At 43.3% G+C, this 6,846-nt stretch overlaps 1 long non-coding RNA gene across 2 annotated transcripts; it reads left to right on the forward strand.

Annotated features, from left to right (window-relative positions):
- On the forward strand, positions 1 to 6,276 carry LOC122471038. 2 transcript variants are annotated; one of them, XR_006294069.1, is made up of 3 exons: positions 1 to 507; positions 3,410 to 3,488; positions 3,866 to 6,276. It is a non-coding gene; the product is annotated as an uncharacterized LOC122471038 (long non-coding RNA). The 2 variants fall into 2 exon arrangements; XR_006294070.1 differs by having other exon boundaries at positions 3,410 to 6,276.
- Positions 6,277 to 6,846: the final 570 nt, after the last annotated feature.

Consider the following 6,846-nt stretch of genomic DNA (forward strand, 5'->3'; position numbering starts at 1 on the left):
GAAAAAAAATCTCATCATTCCATTTAAGACCCTTATAAAAAGGAGAAAACATCATCAGGAAACCCAGCTCTGCCATTGGCTAGCTGTGCAGATGTGAGCAAGTTACTTTACCTCTCTAAGCTACAATGCTTCTTTTAGAAAATGAGGGACTCAGACTAGATGATCTCAGAGGTCCCTTAAGACCTTTCACACTTTCATTCAACAAATATTGGTTGAGGTCCTCCTATGTGCCAGGCCCTGAGCCAGGCACTGGGAATGCAGCTATGAATCGAAGTCTATTCACTGGACTCAAATTTCCCATAGGAGTATTTGACAGCTCAGGAAAAAGAGGGCTCCTATTTAAAACAAAACAAAACAAAACAAAACAAAACAAAAACCTGGGTGTTTTAGGCTGCTCCAGCTCTCACTATCTTCATCCTGCCTTTTCCATGTGAAATCTCAGGTCAGGCCCACCCCACCACGGCCATGGTGGCTTCATCCACCAAAAACACTGGAAAGCCAAAATGGGTAAGTGTGATTTGGAAGAGCAAGGACTGTGAGGAATGGTAGAAACTCAACTCATTCTGTTTCAGCTGTTTTGGGCAAGAACCTCCCTTCAGTTCACTTGGCCACTGAAGGAGTGATTAAAAAACATTTAGAATCAAGGCCAACCCTTGATTAGGCCAAAAATGTTAAGCAGGCAACTTGTTCTCAGCTAGCTGCCAACTAATCTCAATTAAAGAAGGAGCCAATAGCTTGACATTTTTATAAAATGTTAAAATCCCTGGGGAAGTGCCCTGAAGGTAAACCAGTCTCAGAAATCTCTCAACTACATTCTTGCCAAGTGGTTTTCAAACTGTCCTCAAACTCACTGCTTTCTTGGGCAACCCTGTGGCCCATGCTGAGCTTTGGAAAGCTGGGTCTTGCATTGAGCTGAGACCAGGGTCCAAGCAGGCTTCTTCCCATTTCCCTGGCTCTTTGTGCCCAAGCAAGAGGACATCCTCTCTTTCCTGCCTGCCATGCTTTCCTTCTCCAGGCAGCAGTGGTTCTTCCAATCATCTCTTGTGTGCTGTGGCCTTGGGTTTCCTCATCACCCTGGCCACTCTTCTCCAGACATTCCTGGCTGATCAGCTCCCTCCTGCAGTCTGGTGCCCAAAACCCAGCCCAATGTCATGTCTGGCTTTCACCACTTAGGTCAGGTTGGTCACCTTCCTGGATATGGTAGTCTGGTTAGTGCAAACTGATATCTGTGAATTCATTTTAGCCACCAATTGCAAATAGCCTACAACTAAGCATCTAAAACCTCAAAGTTCTTTTTCAACAGGGTTCTTTTGATGGCAAATGATAAGACATTTGAAAAAGGAAAGTGACACTGAAAATGGAATTTTGGGCTCACTTTATCTGTGAATTTCAAGTGTCAGATGAAGTTTTAGGCAGGTCTGAAGCCAGGTCTTCAAGGAAAATGTCATGGTTCCGTCTGTCTCTCTCCATGCCACACTCCCTCTCTACTGCTTCAGTTGGGTCTGATTCTCAGTCAAAGCCTCCCCATAGTGTAGCAGTGGCCCCCAGTTGCTGCAGCATACCATCCTATCAGCAGTTTCACAGCCCCAGTGAAAAACTACATCTATCCCAAGGTCCTAGGAGAACTGTAGCGTGGCTGACCACATGTTCACCCAAGATCAAATTACCAAAGCAGGAAAATGAGGTGCACTAATTGGTCAGGGCTAAGTTTTGTATTCACCCTTGTGTAATGGGCTCCACAGAGAAAAGAGTGTTTCTAAGACCAAATGAAGGCAGAAGGAGCACTGCTTAGTCAAGAACAATAAATAGCCTGGGTGGCTCAGTAGGATAAGTGTCTGACTCTTGTTATTGGCTCAGGTCATGTTCTCACTGTCTGTGAGATCAAGCCCCAAGTTGGGCTCTGCGCTGGGCGTGGAGCCTGCTTAGGATTCTCTCTCCCTCTCTCTCTGCCCCTTCCCCACTTGCTCATGCACTCTGTCTCTCTCTCTCTCTCAAAAAAAGCCAGTAAACATTCACTCTAGCCATGTCAGCCATATTCAAACCTTGCCCCCCACCCCGCACCTGTCCCAGGCCTGGAATCAGCACCATGCTCAGTGCCTGTGCAGAGCAGTAACAGCCCTCTCAACATAGGTGATACTGCATGCTGCTTTGTAACCTTCTTTGTTTCACTTAACATTATAGTGTAAGCATTTCCTCAAGTTATTAAGACTTCTTTATGACATATTTTAAGACATGGTTACTATTTCATGGATGTACCATAATTTGTCTAACTATTCCTCTATTGTTAGAGAATCATGTTTCTTTCTTTCTTTGTGTGTGTGTGCCTATAAATAATATACACCAATATGAACCTTTTTTACACCTTTTTTCATAATTCCTGATTATTTCTCTAGAAGATGTTCTTAGTTGAATAAATGTGTCAAAGAGTATTTCAAAGTTATTCTTGATGCATATTACCAAATTGTTTTCCAGAAAGATTATACCAATTTATATACGTATGGGGACAGTGGTAAGTGGTAACTTTAACCTGAAAACAAACCACAATGTACAAATAAGGTCTTGGCTAGCTCAGAGACTGAAACTTTCTGTAAATTATATGCCTGAAGAAAGTGGCTAGCCATGTCCAGATTAAATCTGGGGGACCATGAGCTGGGGATTTCTTGAATTTCTCAGGGATTTCTTATAGTTGGCAAAGTTTGCATCAGCCACCCCAGCATCACAGTCTTGTCCCCTGTGTCACCCTCCCTACATGCCTCACCCATTTCCCCATCCATGCCCTTTCTAGAAAAAGCACTAACAACATCATTCACACTAAATGGCTGTAAGGTTTAATCCAGGGAGATTAATTAACATGAAATGAAGTTAAATAAATTAATTCCTCATTATGACCTTTCAGACATCAGTAAGCTGATTGGAAATATTCTTGGATAAACCTCCTTATGTCCCTGTAATCACACAGAGTAAGCAGCTGCCTTTCCAAACCAGTCTTAAAACTCATCTTAGTCCTGGGGGTGCCTGGGTGGCTCAGTCGTTTGGGCGTCCGACTTAGGCTCAGGTCATGATCTCGCGGTTTGTGAGTTCGAGCCCCCTGTCTCTCTCTCAAAAATGGATAAAGATTTTTTAAAAATGTTTTTTTTTAAGTAAAAAAAATATCTAAACTTGGGGCACTTGGGTGGCTCAGTTGGTTAAGGTCTGACTTTGGCTCAGGTCATGATCTCACGGTTCATGAATTCAAGCCCCACACCTGAGTCACTACTGTCAGCACAGAGCCTGCTTCAGATCCTCTGTCCCCTTCTCTCTGCCCCCCCCCACCGCCTCAAAAATAAATAAACATTTTTAAAAAGTGCCTAAACTGTATAAATGTTTCATATTTTTAATGCCCACTCATTCTATCACTTTTTCCATCCAGCAAACTTGGCAACTACCTCCTATGAACTGAAGTCAAAACTTCAATGACATGTCTCATTTGAACTTCATTACTTTAAAAGGTATGATTTGGAAGATTTCACACAAAAAATTTACATTTCTGCCTCTCCTGGAAAATGAGAAGGCCTAGCTCTTCAGCCCTGCATCCCCACCAGGTAACCTGGAGTTGACAGCAGTATCTTGTGGGTGGTGTGGGCAGGCGTCCTCACTCACTCTCCTGCTCAGATTTGAAGGGGGAGTGATATGGCATGATTCAATTTTAAAAAGTTTACCCTGGCTGGATGATGGGCTTAGTTTGGATAGACACTCAGGTGGATGCACCCAGAATCTGATTGCTTCTCGGCACCCCACCACCTTCTTAGTATAAGCCACCAATCTCTCCCACCTAGACAATTATAACAGCCCCCTAACTTCCCTGTTCTGTGGTCTCTTCTCACAGGCAACCTGAATGGTACCTGATGAGAATGTACTCAAAACCTCCAATGGCTCCCATCTAACTTGGAATCCAACCCAAAGTCTTTCCCAGAGTCCACATAGCCCCTGCTCACCTCTCTGGCCTCTCCTGTCACCTTCTCCTGTGCTTCTGGCACATTCTGGCCTCCCTGTAGCTTTCCAGCAAGCCAAATGCTCTCCTCCTACCATTCACCTTTGCATGCACTGTTCCAGTCTTGCTATCTTCTTGTCCTAGAGTTCAGCTGCCCGACAACTTCCCAACCCTGGCTGTCTGCTTCTGTTGCTTCATTCCCCTGCCAACTGAGATTGAACAGGATCCCATATCACTCCTGTCCTTCACCGTTGCTCCACCTCTCTGTTCTGTTTCATTCTTCACACATTACTAACTAACAGAATGTCTGTTTGATATCAGTCTCTGCCCTTGGCAAAATCTCCACTAAGAGTCTCTGCTGTGCCACAGAACCCAACACAGACACAGCACATGGGTGTGCACAGCAACTACTGTGGAGAGAGTGGCTGAGAAATGGTCCACAGCAGGGCTGTCTTGTGAGGCTAAAGGCAAGATCATAGGGATGTGGCCAAGGTAGTGTGGTGGACATGGAACAAGAAGCAGTATCTGGAAGCTCTCCAGGACAACCGTGGTAATGGGCCTCAGAATGCCCTCCAGTCCTCTGATTTGGACAGCCACATGGAAGACGGTTGCATTCATCCAGAAGAGTCACCAGGAGCTATCAGGCTGGAGGGAAGGCTGTGAATTTGCATTTAGACATCGGACATTGTGTGGGAAGTACAAGATATAAAGATGCCAGAAGATGGACTTTCTACAGTTGCTCTGAGATCTATCTGTTTAATACAAAGGACATGAGAATCCATTGCTAACAGAGGAGTTAGATGCTCTGGATTTGGGCTGGTAGCCTCTTTTTTCTGTATCAAGCAGCACCTGCCAGCAAAAGATGAGGAACACTAACCAAAGGGACTCTCCACACCTAGTAACCCTACTACCTACAGGCTGTTGAACTCAGGGTAGGACAAGAGGGCTCCAAGAAGCAACTGACTGACTCATCGATACAACTGTGTCCTTTAATAAAGTTAAGACTTGCTTTCTTTAAAATCTGAGGGCATCACTTTTTTTGACAGAAATTAGTTCAAAACCTTTATATGGCCACTGCAGCTTAATGGCAGGGGCAGCATTATGGGATTTGGAAAGTGGTATAAAAGCAGGGAGAATGAAGCCTCCCAGCTGTCAGGACAGCCTAATGGAGACATTGATATCTGGCTGCCTGGGAATTCTAGGGCCGTCTAGAAAATTTAGCACGTGGAACTAGAAGGATATTCTTTCACACAATCCTGAGGATTTGTTGCCCTAGATGTAGAAAGAGATTAAAAATGAAAGTAAAGCATTGGCTCACAAAGCAGGCTTGGGAGTGAAGTAAACGGCTAGAGTCCAGACACATGGCTACCATGAAAGATTAAACACAGAAGGCGCCACAGGTACAGGCAAATTACCTCCCCCCCCCCCCCCACCACCACCGGTGAAGCCAGGATTCTGGTAACTAGGGACTTGTTTACAGTATAAAATAACTGAGAGAGTCCTCCTCAATTAAGGAGGAGGAGAGAGAAAGAGAAGAAGAAAAAAGCTTCATATTTTCAAAGATTAAATCCTTCCCATAGACCACAAAAGGGAGACCAATTACAGGAAAATTTCATTTTAATGGGCACTCTGTTTGAATATTATCACTATTGACTATGAGTAATTCTGTTTTAGTATGTGTGAGTTAAAACCTCTGCTTTTTCAGACAAGAGTACTTTCTGCCAATGAGCTGTGACTTAAAGCTGTGTGATTTGTGTAAATGTGTTGTAATTAATTGAGCTTTAAAAATTGACTTTGAGGGGTGAAGGTCTTGGAAATGGATGCTAGCTTGGAAAAAGGCACCTTCTAAGAGGTGATAAAAGATATTTAACTGACACGAAGCTCCTCTAAATTTATTTTGGTGGAGGCAATTAAAAAAAATCTGCGTATGTTTGAAAAAGACAAAATTTAATTTAAAAATATCTTAACATTGGAACAAAATAAAGACTGGCTTGGGAAAGTTAGAGTTGAATGAGAAACATCAGCATGAACTCATGTATTTTAAAGGGATTCTAATTCTATCACTAACAGTGTAACTGGGCAGCCCCACCCCCCAGGGCGTAATCGCAGTTTACAGCCAATGAGCCCCAAGGCCTACGTCTTTGTCTGTATTACCTTCCCCACAAATAGGGCTCAAAAATCCTTGAAAGATCATTAAATTTGTGTTAAGGATGGCAAAAATCAAGATGGGCCCAAGACACTTGCCAGAGAATGTTTTCTAAACTGTTTTGAGATATTGCTAAATAAAACAAAGAACCCACACTGACCATACTGCATTGCTTTTTCAAAAAGAAAGTACCCATTATAGTTAACTGAAGCATGTTAAGGCTGTAAAAGCCATGAGATTTGTGTGAGTCATATACTCAAGTTCTGATCACCTAAGTTGACTATCTTAAATCATATTCAAGAATATAGGGGCACCTGGCCGCCTCAGTCCATAGAGCATGCAACCCTTGATCTCAGGGTCATGGATTCAAGCCCCATGTTGGGGGTACAGATCACTTTTTAAAGAAAGAATATAGGGCACGTGGGTGGCTCAGTTGGTTAAGCATCTGATTCTTGGTTTCAGCTCAGGTCATGATCTCGCAGTTCATGAGTTTGAGCCCCACCTCGGGCTTCATGCTGTTGTGGAGCCTGCTTGCAATTCTGTCTCTCCCTCTCTCTCTCTGCCCCTCCCTTGATCACTCTCTCTCTCAAAGTAAATAAATAAGCTTAAAAAATATTTTAAAGAATATAAAGGTATGATTACAGTAAACTTAAAAAATAACCATTGTTTATGTCCTTTTTTAACCTTAAGGTAAAGTGAATTAATTATATGTTGGCAATGTAGGGATGCA

This window comes from Prionailurus bengalensis, chromosome D3 (assembly GCF_016509475.1).
Source record: "Prionailurus bengalensis isolate Pbe53 chromosome D3, Fcat_Pben_1.1_paternal_pri, whole genome shotgun sequence".
Lineage (NCBI taxonomy): Eukaryota > Metazoa > Chordata > Mammalia > Carnivora > Felidae > Prionailurus > Prionailurus bengalensis.